This window comes from Meleagris gallopavo, chromosome 6 (assembly GCF_905368555.1).
Source record: "Meleagris gallopavo chromosome 6, MGAL_WU_HG_1.1, whole genome shotgun sequence".
NCBI classification, from domain to species: domain Eukaryota; kingdom Metazoa; phylum Chordata; class Aves; order Galliformes; family Phasianidae; genus Meleagris; species Meleagris gallopavo.
This window is the reverse complement of record NC_139409.1, coordinates 15,299,148-15,316,056: the sequence shown is the minus strand read 5'-3', so window position 1 is coordinate 15,316,056 and position 16,909 is coordinate 15,299,148. Positions and strand designations below refer to the sequence as shown.

The 16,909-nt window shown below is 44.3% G+C and overlaps 1 protein-coding gene and 1 long non-coding RNA gene across 5 annotated transcripts in view; one reads left to right on the top strand and one right to left on the bottom strand.

Annotated features, from left to right (window-relative positions):
* The window catches only part of MPP7 (MAGUK p55 scaffold protein 7), a 141,594-nt gene extending 133,450 nt beyond the window's left edge, over window positions 1-8,144 (bottom strand). For 2 of the 3 annotated variants that reach the window (XM_085227183.1, XM_085227182.1), the window contains exons 1-2: window positions 7,998-8,142; window positions 1,974-2,048 (exon numbers count right to left, since the gene is read on the bottom strand). The gene's annotated coding sequence lies outside the window, so the exon portion shown is untranslated. Of the gene's footprint in view, window positions 1-1,973; window positions 2,049-7,997 lie in introns of all 3 variants that reach the window. The other variant, XM_085227186.1, reaches the window with a different exon arrangement.
* A 79-nt stretch (window positions 8,145-8,223) lies between these two features.
* LOC104911361 (uncharacterized) lies at window positions 8,224-11,233 on the top strand. 2 transcript variants are annotated; one of them, XR_002115831.2, is made up of 3 exons: window positions 8,224-8,438; window positions 8,736-8,815; window positions 9,610-11,233. It is a non-coding gene; the product is annotated as an uncharacterized LOC104911361 (long non-coding RNA). The 2 variants fall into 2 exon arrangements; XR_014884198.1 differs by lacking the exon at window positions 9,610-11,233 and adding an exon at window positions 9,292-9,601.
* Window positions 11,234-16,909: the final 5,676 nt, after the last annotated feature.

The following is a 16,909-nucleotide window of genomic DNA, read 5'->3' as shown; positions in this document are numbered from 1 at the left end:
CGGTTGTAGCCACAGCTCCACATGAAGGACACCACACATCTTTTCTACACTGCTTCCCAAAACTGCTTTTCCTGATGACTGACTGATCAGCTGCTGCACACTACTTTAGTCTCATTGTTAAGCAACAAGGCTTCTCATCACCAGAGAGCCTTTCCTTAGAAGCACCCCACCACCACTCCCACCTTGCAGCAGTCAGATGAGCACCGAGCACGACTCCACGCCTGCCTCCAAACGTGCTACGCCCAGTTTTATACCCTGAGGTTGGTTTATCATTTTGATATCCACACAGTCATGGCAGCTGAAGGTGGTAGAGATTCCAGTTCGTATGGTATTTCAAACAAGTAACAAACTTCCAAACCAGAGGTGTGCACAGTGCCACTCTGCTGGAGCAGATCAAGCCATGCTGGGTTGTAGCACTGTGTCTTTCCAATACAAGGAAATTCTAACATCGAATTTTAATGTTCTTTAATAGATATTTGGAAAAGAAACATCTGAGAGCTCTGTAATGCAAACTGGGCACTCCTTTCTCCATTAGAAAGCAATCCCTAGAACCGAAGCTAACTTGCCAAAGCTGCAGGTTACATACACACATGCTGGAGATGATTGGGAGTTGCTGGTTCAGACAGCCTGGGCTGCAAGACAGTAAGTGACTCTTTTCAGAGTCCCCATGTCTGCAGATGGCAACAACAGCAGGGAAAGCAGGGCAGGGAGCCCCAGCAAAGCTGCTGACAAAGGGCTGCTGTTCATGCATGTCTCGGGCTGCTAGGACAGTGAGGATGGAGTGGGAGCACGCAGGGAGCAGAGAAAAGTTTTGATGCAACCTACAGAGCTATACTGCACACCCTTGCTGGCCTTGATCCTCAACACACCTGAACAAGAGGGTAAGCTGCTCGCTCAGAAGCTGGCTGTGGACACTTCTCCAGCACTGCTGGTCCCCAGACAATACAGCTTCAGCTTTCCCTTTCCATACACACATTCCACTTGCCATTAGAACACAGAAGTGAGCTGTTTGCAGCTTCCCCAGTGACCCAGATCACAATGAGATAATTAACCACTCGTGAACAGCTACTTCATTGAAAACCTCTATTACTGTATCTGAAAACCTTCATTGCTTAGCCTATTAAGCCTCTGAAGAGAAATTTAATGCTGTTTCTTTAGATAAGTTCTCTTCTGCAACTCTTCCAAACTGTGATGAAAAAGAAAGGCTTTCTATCATCTGAATTTGCAACTTTTTTTTTTTTTTTAAAAAAAGCCTCTCCATTAGCCAGTTCAAACTTCTCATCCGGCCACATACAGTATGTGAAATCCAAATATCCCACTCTTACCTATAATTAGCAATGTCAATTACATTTCCTCAGAAAGCATTCATGGCATACTGACTATGAAATAGGACCCTGCATTTCATATATGAGACTACACTTTTGCTTTTGGAACAAATTCATTACCTAAAGCCAAGTTCAGTCCACCAAACAACACATTATGAGTGCAATAAAGATGTTCTGTGCTCCTTACATAAATGGATGTAGACATTTCCAAGTTCTGAGGCATAATCAGTAGCTCTAAAGCATTTTACCTTATTCTTAAGTATGTTATATAATTTATCGCGTAACTGTAGCAAATCCTTCTTCACCGCTGGCTGTACTGGTAACACACTTCCCTATGTTTTCAAAACATAATCCATCATATATAATGAAAGAACATATGAAAATGTAATCATTCCTGACCCCAAAAGAAAAAATAAGCTGTCTTTATTAGACAATAAAGCAGCATACAATTTGAATGAAGCATACTTATACCACACTTCATTATGCTGACATCTGACAGCTTTATTTATTAATACTAAGTAGAATATAACTCTACTCTTGGTCTCTCATCCCAGTCTAAAAACACTCTAAGGAGCAGAGAAAACAAATGATAACCTCATCCACCATCAGAAAGCCATGGGCAAAAGAGTAATCATATGGTAATCCTACCTGTACGACTGTCTTGACTTCAACAAGAATGCAAGGTACGCATTTTCCAGACTGGGAGCTGAGAACGTATGGAACCTGAAGGGAAAAGGAAAGGTTAACAGTATGATGACATTAGTGTTGGAAACATGAAGTATCTTCATGTTTTTATTCTAGAATTATAGAATCACTGAGTTTGGAAAAGACCTCCAAGATCATCCAGTCCAACCATCTACTTACTACCAACATTTCCCACTAAACCATGCCCCTCAGTACAACAACAAAATGTTTCTTGAACACCTCCAGGGACAGTGACTCCACCACCTCCCTGTGCAGCCTGTTCTAGTGTCTGACCACTCTTTCAGAGAATAAGCTTTTCCTAACATCCAGCCTGAATCTCCTCTGGTGCAGCTTGAGGCCATTTTCTCCTGTTCTATTGCTGTTACATGGGAGAAGAGGCCAACCTTGACCTCACCACAGCCTCCTTTCAGGAAGCTGTAGAAAACAATAAGGCCTCCCCTGAGCCTCCTCTTCTCCAGACTGAATAATCCAGCTACTTCAGCCACTCCCTATAAGTCTTGCACTCCAGGCCCCTCACATCTTCATTGCCCTTCTCCGGACACGTTCCAGGGCCTCGATTGTGGTGAGGGGCCCAAAACTGAACACAGCACTCAAGGTGCAGCCTCATCAGAGCTGAGTACAGAAGAAGATCACCTCCCTGCTCCTGCTGACTACATTATTTCTGATACAAGCCAGGACACCACTGGCCCTCTTGGACACCTGGGCACATTGCTAGCTCACATTCAGCTACGTGCAGACAACACCTCCAAGTCCAATTCTTCTACACAGACTTCCAGCCACTCTGTCCCAAACCTGTAGCATTGCCTGGGGTTGTTGTGTCTCTAAATGTTACAAGAATAAGTTCCTAACAATCCTCTCTATGAAGCCTTGAAAAAAAAAAAATAAGAAGTCAGAAGAGACCTTTATTTAGGACATGGTGGTATGACGATACGCAAATCTGTTCTGACTCCAAGCCTACCCTAGGCAAATTCGTCTTAAAGGAGTAATTTTTCTTTTTTTTTTTTTTTTTTCAAAATGTTTATAGGAAAGCTTCAAATAAATGGATACAGATAATGTGAATAGGGATAATAGGAGTAAGCATCCATAAGACTTCATATACATGTGATAACATTTTATACATAACTGGATCAAGCTTTGGTACAAAACGTTATGCGCACACCTTCTCCCATTATACATCATGCTTGTAGTAAAGATGCTCATTTCTTTCCTTCACATTAACTAATCATGCTGCTCTGAAAAGTCAGCAATAACCTCAAAACCATGACTAGCTGTGTACCTTGACATTTAGCAAATGGCTTTTTCAACACTCCAGGTGGCACCGTGCTCTGCTTGCTCCTACTGGCAATGGACAGCAGGACGAGCACTGATGGCACCTAGGGTCACAACCACAGCAAGTCCCACGGGTATAGCAGGCACTGAGCAGTCAAATCAATGGAAAACCCCAGGGCTTTCTACTGACAGGGCTACACTTTCAACGTTCACATTTCACCACAGCCTTGGCACACTGCATATGACAGCAATCACACTGCCCATTCTATAGTTCCACAAGGTTTTGCAGTACTGTTTGAAGTTAGTTCACAGATTCTTTCAATGATTATCTTTAAATACTGAGAACATACCACATGTAAACAGTGAGTTCACTTCCAAAGCACCTTGTTGCAGGTTTGTGGTAGAATGATTACAACACTGGCAATACTGCACGCTGTTAAAGAACCAGGAGTTTTCACATTTCGGTTCTTTAAATTGACTGGGTTGATTTCTTCTTCTATTAAAACTCTTTTTTTTTTTTTTTCCTTTATTAAGATACAACATCCCAAGCACTGAAACACACCAGATTTCCAACTGACTGTCAAGCCAGCTGAATTGACAAAAAAGGCTGTTGGGTCTTTGGTCAAGCATTAGAACAGGCTGCCCAGGGAGGCGGTGGGGTCACTGTCCCTGGAATTGTTCCAGAACCATGGTAATGTTGCACTTGGGGACATGGCAAGTGGGCACAGTGGGGGCAGGCTGGGTTCCGGGATCTCAGAGGTCTTCTCAAACCTTAAAGATTCTGTGAGTAGACATGATGGGTTGACAGTTGGACTAGATGATCTGAGAGGTCTTTTCCAACCTTAGTGATTCTATGACTCTATGATTCCATAATATACTTTCAGAAGGCACTGTTCAGCTTTTTATCCAGGCTGGATTTTAGCCTGACTTGTGATTTCATTTAAGCTCCCCAGGAATGGGGATTGCAGGAGCATCTTAGCCCTCACAACCGAATGGAAAAGTGACAAAACTAAGACGCTGGTCACAGTAACATGTAATCCCAAAATATTAAATATACTGAAACCCTCTTATAGTAGCTACTCAGCATTTCTCCATAGCTAGCAATGGCGAGATAAAGTCCAGTCTACACTTGATTCACAATGTGCACAGCCAAATCATTTTCAGGACAGAAGCCGTGGTCCCCAAAACTAGTCTGCTTAATGCTATTGCTCAAGAACACCATTCTGAAGAGGGGAGGGAAAATTCAAGCTAGCTATGCATAAAGAATATAGATACTCTTCAAAAACACCCAAGAAAAGTTTTGTGCATCTTCAGACAAGCTTATTTTTGCTTTCTGCTGGTTTTCCTCTAAAAGAAAGACTGCTAGCTGAAGTAAGGAGCACGTCAAAGTACCACTTAAACTTGGAAACTCACTAAAAAACTTCACAAACTTCACTGAATGCCTCGTGGTAATCTTCCAAAGGTCCTGGAAAACCGACAAGCAGAGCCAGCGCTCTCAGAGCTGCCACACAGCCAGCGAGGTGTGGCACAGAGCGAGTGGGCTGTGCTGCCCAGGGATGTTAAGGATACTGCACCACATGGTTAATTTGACATGCGGTAAGTAAGGCTTGTTCCCTCCTGCTGTACTTTAGTACTACTACCTGGCAAGGAAATCCAATCATAGCACTTATGATATAAATACTCAGGATCCACTGCAAGCGTCAATTTATTGTGTCATATATTTCTAAGACTAAAATTAGGAAGGGACAAGTGAATACACTACACCTTTTCCTTAATGAGCTACGTATAGCAGCAAGCAGGATAGAACATTGAGAACTTCCCAGGAGATGGGGCAGGAAGAACATACACACAGCAGGCTGGGATTAAGCTGTATTAGCACAACTGCATTTTGTATTAGCAAGACTGGATTTCTTCCTGCTTTTACTTATTATCATAGCAAGTTCTGAAATGCAGCTCGTAAAGCAAATGGTATCCTGGGCTCGATCAAAAGAGGGGTGGCCAGCAGGGACAGGGAGGTGATTGGCCCTCTCTACTCTGCCCTTGTGAGGCCCCACCTGGAGTACTGTATCCAGGTCTGGAACCCCCAGTACAAGAAAGACAGGGAGCTGTTGGAGAGGGTCCAGAGGAGAGTCACAAAGATTATCAGGGGGCTGGACCACCTCCTCTATGAAGACAGGCTGAGGGAGCTGGGCTTGTTCAGCCCAGAGAAAAGAAGGCTGCGGGGTGACCTCATTGCAGCCTTTCAGTACCTAAAGGGGGCCTACAAACAAGAGGGGAAACTTTTTGAAAAGGTAGGTAATTGCAGGACAAGGGGAAATGGTTTTAAGCTGAGGGAGGGAAGATTTAGGTTGGATGTCAGAAGGAAGTTCTTTACAAAGAGAGTGGTGAGGTGCTGGAACATGCTGCCCAGAGAGGTTGTGGATGCCCCGTCCCTGGAGGTGTTCAAGGCCAGAATGGATTGGGCTCTGGGCAGCCTGGTCTAGTACTAAATGGGGAGGTTGGTGGCCCTGCCTGTGGCAGGGGGGTCAGAGATTCATTATCCTTGAGGTCCCTTCCAACCCTGGCCATTCTGTGATTCTATGATTCTGTGAAATAACCCTTACGTGGAGGAACCAGGTTAGACAGAAAGGTGCTACTGAACTACATATCTTATGGTCCTTCTGCTCCCTTCCATATGTTACAGATAAATGAAAGGCTCAAGCACGCCTGGCTGTTTGCTGCATAAGGAGAATTCATCATAGGAAAGCACAATCAAAGCTTCACTTCTAGTCAAAGGCAGTGCTGCAACATCCTAAAAACAGATGGGAGTTCCAGCAGTTTCCACCAGCATCTTTCAGAGAACCGCAGCGCTCCCACCACGCACTCAGGAGAGGGCTGGCACTTTGAAACATGCTTGTGACTGCTTCCTATCGGGAGCTGGGGAGCTCTGTCAATTTTAATGAAGGTGCAAATACGCACCAAAAGTAATAGTATGTTAATCTGCTTTCTCTGCACCTGGTTCTGACTTTTACATTGTGCTCTTACAAACCTACAGCGCTGCACCTGTCTAATATGAAAACTAAATTCCAAATTGAGTGTTACAGCACAGAAGACATTTTACTGTGCACACAAACGCCACACCAGCCCAGAAGCAGAGCTCATGCAACACAGCCTCCTGTCTCTGATAAGGACTGCTGATAGATGCCTGAGGAAGAGAACAAGAACCAAGTAAACAGAGAGCAATGTTTCCTCAATGCTCTCTGCCACTTGACAGCAATAAGCATCTCTGGGACTTCCTCTGTCCCCATTTATGTGTACATGTGTAAACTCAGAGTTGGTCAAATCCAAAACCCCTCTAAGTCCAAGCCCATTTAGATCTACCTTTTGCCATTTAGGTTACCAATTGACTCTTTGTCATTCTGATGAATAACCATGCACAGCTGAAACTGCCGTGTCCTTTTCATTCATTCTCTGCTCTAAGAGATTAAATCCTAAAACCTAAATTAACTGTTGCTTTAAGACTGCTTTTAGAAACTGCATGTAATCACCCGTTCTGAATACAAAAAGACTTACTCAATCCAACAGTGACATTTACCAAAATCCTAACATTAATTCTAAGCGAGATCAGAGATTTAATCATCCACGTCAGTGAAAGTATTGTTTATTCTATTTAAGTGAAAAACGAAGCTGTAAATTAAGCCAGATCTTCCTGTAAATACGGCGGAGAAATAATCACCCCTGCATTAAAAGGTCATGAAGGATGACACTAATACTTCATACCAAAACTCTAATGGCTACATTTTAAAATGGATATCTACAAGAGGCACTTTTAACAAGGAGCAGTGGCTACAAGCAGCTCTCCTTGAAACCAGGATCTCGATCTAAGGGTGCCTGAAATAAGAACTCTGAACCTCACTGAAAACCGTAGAAAGGAGATGCTGAAATTCAGTGCTGCAGATCTCCATGAGGCTGAAGGATGCCCACCCCAAAAGCCCCTGAAGTTATCGCACACCATGTTCTGCAGGAAGGAAAGGCAAAGATGAGCAGGCTGTTTACGAAACCAACCCAGAGAAAGCTCTGGAGGTGCGGGAAGGGGTTTGTTTGCTATGCCATGGGCTGAGCAGCAGCACAGCCCGGACCTCAGCGGGGAGCCCAGCGCTCCGAGCGCCGCCGCATGCAGGCTCATTTCTGCCGCTCACGTGCAACTCGCCCAATTCATAATGCTATTTACGGATGTTTTTAAGGCTCGCTCAACGCAGATTAAGCGCGAGCATTAGCAAACCAACGAGCGGCCGGCTCCACACCCGAGTTACGCTATTCTCAACCGACCTACGAGCACACCTCGCGGCACCGAAAGCCGCGAATTAAAATTTACGGCTCCGCGAGCCCGGCTGCGCGCCCGCCGTCCCCTCACACCCATTACTTCCCGGGACGAGCTCGCACCGCCCCGAAGGGCTCCAGGAGCCGGGCAGAGCGGCTCAGCCCTCCTCACGGCCCCGGCCCCGGCCCCGACCTCGGGAGCGCCGCGGGGCTCCGCTCCCGGCCACCTCCCTCGGGGGGCGGGGGCCATCTTGGAACCTACGGGGGGGCCGCGCCCCCGACCCGCCTCACCCCGGCGCCTCCTCGGTCGCCCCCCGCCCCGCACCTGCCTCGGCCGCGCGGCGCCTCGGCGCTCCCGGTGCCGCGTCCCGTTCGCCTCAGCCCGGCGGAGGCTCCTACCTGCGGCCGGGTCTCCCGGGTGGCGGCGAACGCGCCCCAGCCTCCGTCTAGGAGAGGAGCCGCGCGCCCCGGCTCCGCATCGCCTCTGCCGCCGCGCTGGGCCGGGCCGGGCCGCGCTGAGCCCCGCCCCGAGGGGCGGAGCTCCGCGGGAGCGCGCGGATCCCAACGACCGCTTCGTCGGAGCCCGGCTCCGGCCCTCGCCCCGCGCCGCGGAAAGCCTCGCGTCCTATTGGCGGCAGGAGGGAGGACGGCGTAGGGCGGAGCGCTGATTGGTCGCCGGGCGAGGGTGCGGCCCGCCCCTCGGGGGTCTCGTGACGCCAGGTGGACGCGGCTCGTGGCCTGCGGGTGCCGAGGCGGTTTTGGCGGTGCGGGTCTTGTGGTGCCGCTCGGGACAGCTTTCGTTCTTCTGTACTCGGCGGAGTTTTTCTGCGTTGCCCTCAGGTGGGATTTGGGGTGATGAATGTGACTGCAACAAAAGTCCACTGAGATGCGTCAGTGTTTCCCGAAGGCTCTTAATTTCTTCTAACATCCTCTCCTGTTGGGGCACAGCTTCCCTCAGTAGGCACGCCTCGGTGCATGCCGCACTAATGGAGCTCACCCTCTGGCACTTGTTTCTGTTCGATGTAACACGAGGGTTTGGGGCACTGCAGAACTGCATGGTTTCACTGCGTTGCCGTTTGTTTTTAGTTTAGATCGGCAAATCGTTAATAATTACTTTCTCCTTATTCGTATCTTCAGAGTCTGGGGACGAGATCCCTCCTCTTGTGACCCATCGGCACCTGAAGCATTTCTGAAAGGAAACCGGTTGAACATGTGAGGTTAGTTTTGTAATAAGTTATTCTCAAAGGCAGTAGAGTAATTGCAATGGCTAGAGGTGCCAGACACCTCAAAATACAGCCCCGTTTCAGGATAAATCTGCAGAATTTTGCATTGTTCAAGGCTGTACTTTAAATGTTCATCTTGCCTTCCTTTAAATATTTCACAAGATTAAACGTGTGCCATGCTAATTATTTTTTTTCTTTTAATGTTGAGTACCCCCCAAGTACTTTTCTATATCTCAAGACTTAACCACATTTGGAAAGTTAATTTTAAAAAAAAATTAAAAAAACTTCTGAGTTCTGACACTTTATATGAAAACATTTAGTTGAGGCCAAGTTGTTGGAAGAGAAAGATAATTCCTAGGAATTAAAGTGCTGACAGATACTAAGCAACAAAACTCCAAAACAAGGCTTCCAGCCAGAAAGATGATTTGCCATCATACCATCCAAGAATTACCCTTCTTTTCCTCTTATAGTGTTTGGCAAGAGTGAGTTGAGCCCTCTGCTTTGAAAAAGGACCTATTCTCCACAAACCCAAAACAATGCAACTCCTGCAAGCTGACCACTCCCATTTGATTGGGAAACAGATGAAGCTGAGGAGGGTGAATACCTTTCCACAGTTCAGTGCTCTTTACAAACCCAGGGAGATGACAGCACAACTTCAGTTAAGAACTAAGCATCCCAACATCATTAAATCAATCCAAAGTCTGAAAGTCTAAGAGCCAGACCTGCAGAAGACAGGGAGTTAAAATCAAGGCAGTTAGGTGCTGATGTTCCTTTGATTATTCTCCTAGGACAAGAGGAGATAAGAGACTAGGGAAGCTAACGTGAGACAGTAGTGCCCAAAACACTTTAAACACGACTGATTTGGCTAACGAGGTAAGACATCTGCAAAAGTAACCTCCTACATCTCTCATGGAGGAATGCAACCACAGAAAGATGTCCCAGGTGGTACCATGTCTGCAGAGCACTCCAGGGCCCACAGTCCTGGTGGTCTCCAGAGAGATGAAAACAAGCTGTTGGCCCCACTCTTTGCATTTGCTAAGCAGTTGTCTCAAGGTAGCTAAAACATATTAAATACTTTCCTAAAATTATTTTTCCATATCTTTGTGCTATATCTGGTACAAAATGTTTTATGATTATTAATGGGAAGTGAAACTAAGAGTTCCTCTACAAAATGTGGCCAAAACTCCTGGGAGAGTTTTGAGAACTCCTGCTTTAAACGCATTTAGTTGTGAGTGTATAGAGTGCTGTGTTCTTCACCTCCTGACACTGATGCTTTTACTGTGCATAGCTGAGATTCTTGCATAATTTAAGAGAATCATCTCAGGTGTCTCCCACTCTGTTCAGAGCACTCGGCTGTGTTCCAGATTTTGGCACAGAGTTTGTATCACGTTACATTTGAGAAGAGTTTACCAGCAATGCTTATTTAGAGAATTTTCTAGAAAATAGATTTTTTAAAAAACACATATATTTGAATGGCTCCCTGAATGTCTGTAAGTGGCAGCAGCCTGGAGTCAAGTGTTTTAGTTCCTTGGATTTAGTCTGACAAAGTATAATCAGCATTATTTATGTTTCCGTCTCAAATTGCAGCACTATTGGAGCAAGTTAAATAAGTCCTTATCAACCTTTTTTTTTCTTTTTTTTTTTTTTTTTTTTTTTTTTCCCCTGATACACTGAAAATGCTTGCTGCTTTTTTGTGTTAGTGCTTCTTCATGGTATTCAGACAGGTTTGTGCATAGCATGAAAGACCCACTGAGAGGAACTGGAGCCAGCAAAAATCATTGCAAGATGAGGATGCTGGAAAACATGTAGAAATAGATGAACTTATTAAAAATTGGTTTGGTTTTCTCACACTTCTTCATACTGTAATTGCAAAACCTTCTGAAATTTGCTGTTAAGCAGAACTCTGAAATATATCTAGGTGCAGTAAATGAATTATGCAAATGATTTTATTGGGAGAATATGCACATTCACATGTACACATTATTTGCTTTACAGTTGTGGTTAAATTCTCCCTTGTAAAAACAAAAGAGTTCTCTACAGAGTCTAAATTTCCTTTTCTGATATAGTATAAATCTGTCATGTTTATGTAGGGCATATGGAGCTTGAACAGATTAGTATGAATGAATACAAAAATGTGCTAACCAATTTTTTTAGTTGTTTTAGGTTTGTTTTCTAAGGAAACAGGGCTCTGATATTTTGATGTTCATGAACAATTTTTCTATGAGTTCTCCATAACAATTTCTGAATCTTTTTCTAGATACCTTACGGTAATTATAACCTTTTCTTTTCATTATTAAAAAAAAAAAAGTCAAGCTGTGTCAGCTCTCTCCAGTCTGTCCTTCATTTTGTAAACTTCTGCTGCTTTGGAGTTCTGAGGAATTTTTGTGGGATCACCTTTCTGATCTTCTGGTGTGTGTGTATTTCTTTTCAGGAGAATCCAGCTGTCATAAAGGTCCGTATGTGAGACAAAGACCCACCTTCAGGACTTACCATTCTAATTTCTACATGTTGAATGAGCTTGTTATGGCTGTTTTTGCTATGCAAAATTTATTCTGAATATGCATACAGTTTTGATAAGTGACCAAAGTCAGCTTTTGTCCCTTCACCAAGTATCTCATTCGTCTTTCTCAGGCTTATAGTTTTCCTTACAGACCATTTTGATATTCTGCCATTCGTGCCACCAGCTTCTCATTTATGAAGGAGAAGCTAAATAAAGTAAACCGAGAAGAAACAAAGCAGTTTGCTTCATGCATATTCCAAGTTTGAATCTTGTCTTTAGACTGATACTTCACATTCTGTTTTACTTTGAACACATTCCCATAATCTTGCTTCAAAGACAAGCTGTTCTTGTCTTTGCTCTTCCATCCAAATACATGCTGTTGATGTGTGTTTATATACATGTGTGTGAATATATATTTACTATGTGTGTATGTATATAAACTTGCCTAGTCATCAGATTATAGTCCACTTTGCTGAATTTTGAGATGCATCCATTGTTGCTACTCCACTCAACTTGAGAAGTTATTCTGGGGCTTTCTCAGACTTGGAATTTTCTTGTTTTGAACTGTTAATTATTTTAATTATGAATATTATCTAAGATTTTAATGAAAGTAGTTTTATCTGTATAATCCGTATTATTTAATTGTCCCTTATGCTGTTCCTCATTGTATGATCAGTGTCTGACTATGCCTTGCTTTTCTTATTAGAATCTCACAAGTTAATCATTTATTAATTCTGGTTTGCAGTTAAAACACTTTCACTACTGGCATGCAGATCAAACATCTCAGAGTTTTACTGCCACCTCCTGACCTCTGGCACGCCTACTGATATATTTTTTTTAATCTTGTTTACTGGTTTGGATTTGCCTAAATAAGTCTGTTACCACCACCAAACTGGGTTGGACACTGCTGGACCAAAGCTAGGCACGTCCTTTATACATCTTAATAGTCATATTATATTTTAATGCAGTGCTTGGAGAGGAGAAAAACTTATCCAGTTGAGACTTAGCAAAGCAAAAATGTTTGCTCTACTTCTAAACAAAGAAGTATTTCTGCGTTAAACACTGATGTTGCATTTCTTTTAAGACAACTTTAGAATGTATGGTGGAGTTGTGAAAGAATTAAGAACATAATGAATACAAATTGGACTTGATGATCTTTAAGGTCTTTTCCAACCTGAGCAATTCAGTTCTATGAAGTTGAGCATGTATCATCCCTAATTAGGACTGCACTTTATTTTGCAAAAATCCTGGGAGGATGAACTGTTTGCTTCTCAAGACAGCTACAATGTCTCTGCTTTCTTTATCCTTCCTAGCAGTAACAGAAAAGTATTGGCTGCTATTAATGAATTAGGATGTGTCTGCAAGCCAAGAATGTGCAGTTTCATGAGTGTGGTCCTGCATGTGCATTTTAGTCTTCCCCTCATAGGATGAAGAGAATGCTGATGCTGAGAGATCAACATCAGAAGCTAGTGACAGACACAAGTATGAAAAAAAAATATATATATATATATATATATATGGTTTGATAAGCAGCCATCATTTCATTTTAATTTTCTACCTAGTTGCCTGATCTCATTTCCTTATATTTTTGCCTCTAAACTGATCTCATTTCCCTGTATTTTCTCCCCCTAAATGGGATGTAATCCCTACCCTCTTGCAGCCTGGAGGCAGAGTGCAGAGCAGCTGTGCAAACAGAGCTAAGGCAATGAGCACAAATCACTGCTCCCTTCCCTTTGGGCAGTGAGTGGCTATACAGTGGAAGGCAGATCTGCCTTTGGCATTACTTTAAGTTATCATCATATTTGGTTCACAGTATTTTGAGTGTTGCCTGGAGGGGACGCATTATAAAAGAGGCAACTGCTCAGGTAGAGATAGGCCACCAAGAATAGCAGGAAAAATACAACTATAATCTTAGAAAATCACATCATCTAATATACAAGAGGGAGGCAGATAAATCTTTTTTTCCACAAATTGGGGCACAATTATAGTGCGTTATGAAATTAAAACAACTCTACTAAATCAGTGATCTTATTCTAACAGGAAAATTGAGTAACCAGTGCTGAGCGCCTGGAGATGTTACACAGGAAGGATGTTTGCTTTGGAGATAACCTGGTCCTCCCACTTTGCAAATGTTATATATGTGGGTGACAGTAGGGTACAACCTAACTGAGAACATGAAGATGGTAATCCAGAACAGGCAGAAATGTTACCATCTCTGGGATGTTTCCCTAATTAAATGAAGCTACAGCAGCTACGATGTGGCTGCTGTACAATATGCACCACTGGCACTTCTGCATGTTGTGCATAGTGAGAGGTTATCTCTAGGCTGAAAAATGAGCACCTCTTACTGGAAGATGCTCATTATCAGTCTAACTGCTATCAGCTGTTACAAAGCATCCTCATTCTCCAGCCTCGATTAGTTTAAACTAATGTTTACTAGAGCTGCTTGATGAATACTGATAGCCATGTAATCCTCCAGACATCAGGAAAGATACCAGAAATCAATATAAATTTTCCTTCATGACCTAACAAGATATACGCTTTCCTTGTATACTTAGCCAGGAGTAATCAACCTACCTTAAAAATCAGGACTGCACTCAGCTATGCTGCACTTAGTCTGTACTAAAAGGCCACAAGAGCACGAGCTGAAGAGCTTCCTGACACGTGCCAGATGCCTTAGCAGCAGCTCTTATGCCCTTGCTTGGACACGGATGATTCACACACAGGCAAATGCCTCATAGGCATTAGCAAGACAGTCTCAAATTTACCTCTTCCTAAGTACAAGCAAAGATGCTTTGAGCTCAGGCTGCAGCAGAGCTAATGTCCAGGGTGAAGTGGATTGTGTAGATCTGCCGCCAGGTGAAACAGCCACTGCTTCTCAGATTTCCCAAAGCAGCAGGTGCTGCTGTACTCCAGCACAAGCTTCTGCCTTGCAGGTGCTGCTGGTCTCTACTGAGCTGCCAGGACCAGCAGAAATATGGCCCACTGTCAGAGCAGAGCTGGTGAGCACACTTCCTTGTGCTCCTGTCAGGGCTGCTGTAGGAGTTCCACTGCTGTAGCAGGAAGGTCACTGCCGTTATAACAACACTAAGAAAAAGGCAAGTGGCTGCATTTCAGAGCTGTAATTTTGTCTTAATCCTTACAGGTCAACATTTTCACCACTCTGGACTGGGTAACAAACACACTGTGGTTCTTCAGTTTCTATTTTCGGTTAGCTCAGCCCAGTGAATTGTAAGCAGGCTGGCTGTGCTCGCTGCCTGCCAGCACAAGCCAGCCAATCTAGTGCAAAATCTCATTACCAGTCTTTTATTTTCAACTCAGTTAAACTCTGTTACCTCTCAGGTCTGCCAAAGTGCTTTTCTGCCTCTGTAGAGGAACAGTCTTTTCCTCCTGGAAAGCACTCATATCCCATTCTGTTCTTTTTTGTGCATGTACGTGCACATCCAAGGGAGGGGTGGGAGGAAGGAGCAGCTCCCCTAAGAGACAAACATCCATTTCTCTCCCTAAGCTGGAAACCTATTTAAATCTGCTTGCTGGGAATCAGCCCTTCAGCTGCTTCCCAAGGCCCTGTGAGCAGGGTGAGCAGCTCTGCTGAGGCTTTAAAGGGCCTGGGCAGCCCCTTGCTCAGGGCTTAACATTCCCCACCCTGGAGCCAGCTGCCAGCCAGCTGTGCCAGGCTATGCCAGTGTGTGCTCCAGGCACCTGTGCTAATGGTCTGCACCGTGTGGGTGTTCTGCTTTATGGAAATGAGTAGCCAAAGCATCCTGGCATTTTTGAAGCCAAATATAGGATGAGTAGATTGTTTTTCAACAGGAAAAAGATGAATGAAATGTTTAATGGAAAAAAATTTGCTTTCAAACTAAGCAAAAGAAGATTTTGTCAGGTGCTTTTTTAATTCTTGAAAGAAAATCTACTCTAATTTGGCCAACTTTTAGGGTATTTCAGTTCTCAGTTTACAGAGACACTTGATACTGCTTAAAGGTTAAGAATGTCCCAGAGCAAACTCATGCCTCTTGCAACTTCAGTCCTGTTTGTGCATCATTCCCACGGCTCAGTAAGTCTCTGTCCCTTACCTGGGCATGCACTCTCCTCACAAAGCCACCACACACACTGCAGCCTGGGATGACGTGATGAGGACAGAATTTCCCAGTGATGGCTGTTTCCAGTTGCTACGCGTGTAGCTGGAGCCAAGCAATCAACTGAGAACATGGATGCTGCCATGCACTCCCAGTGACCTCCCTGCTGGCATCTAGGCAATGGGAAGGAAGGAGGAGACTGTCCCATTCAGAGGCAAGAGAACAAGAGCCAGATCTAAGGAACAGAGTGCAGGAAGCAGGAAAACGCGAGATGAAAACTGGGACCTGTGCATCTGTTCCAAGGTGGCTCATCCAGATCTTGCAGTGCAATCTTTCCTTGTTCAGTGTGCACAATTGGGAATCAGGATGCTGGATGCAGTCTGATGCTAGATCAAGGCAGAGAAGTTTTGGTAGCTGTATGGCTCTTTATTGCTTTTAATCTACCAATAATAATAATAATGGCAAGATAAATGTGACAAAATCTGCTGTGGATGAAATTTTTACGGGCGGCAGCGTTCACCACATGAGTAGCAGATAATTGTTACTACACCTAGCACTGCCTTCCTGGCTGGACTCATGTTCTTATTTTGGAAATAGTTCCTGATCTTTCTCCTCTGACCAATGGGTAGGACCATGCTTTGAGTGCTCAAGCCAGGCTGATCCTCTTACTCCGGATTGCATTTAACAAAAACTCCAGCTGGCTCCAGGCTTTCTGTGTGTGGAAGCATGTTAGCCAGCACAGACTTTAGCATACCTGGTGCTGGTTTTAGAATCACAGAATCCTAAAATAGCTTGAGTTGTAAGGGAGCTTAAAGATCATCTGGCTCCAAGTTCCTGCTGTGGACAGGGACACCTCCCACCAGACAAAGTTGCCCAGAGCCCCATGGACAGGAAAGCATCGTTACCTCTGTCTGCAGTGACCTACCACTATTTGGGTTCTTGCCAATATTTCAGTAGTTACTGTCATTCAAGATCAACCAGGTACTATCAGCATTTAGAATCTCTTTCATGTAGCGCTTTGAGAATTGTAAATACATTCAGTATGGCTGATGCTAGCACAGTGTTGTGGGAATCTCTCTTCTGCAGCTCCACGGCTGGACTGGATGCCTACAGCCCCGTGAAAACATTTATTGCACAGTAACACCTCAGTTGCCTGTGGTATTCCCTGAGGTGTACCAGCAGGCTGGCAGGTTGCACCATGCGTTACTCCAAGGTGTGGTCAGCTACACATTTCCCCTTCTCTTGACAGTCAGTTTTTAACATACTTAATAAATGTCATCTTGCTGATGTTTCATTCTGTATGGAAATCTGACAAAACATCAACCACAAAAGCTTGCCAAAATTGGAGCCTGTCCTGCTCAGGGTCCGGACGGCTGCAGCTCAGAGCACTGGACAGGGCAGAGAAAAACTCTTCCACCTCCATCTGCCTTCTGCAGCTTCTGTCATATCCTGGGAATCCAGCAGTGCAGCACAAAGTGAGTGTAAAGATGGACAGGTGATGCTGGCATTTTT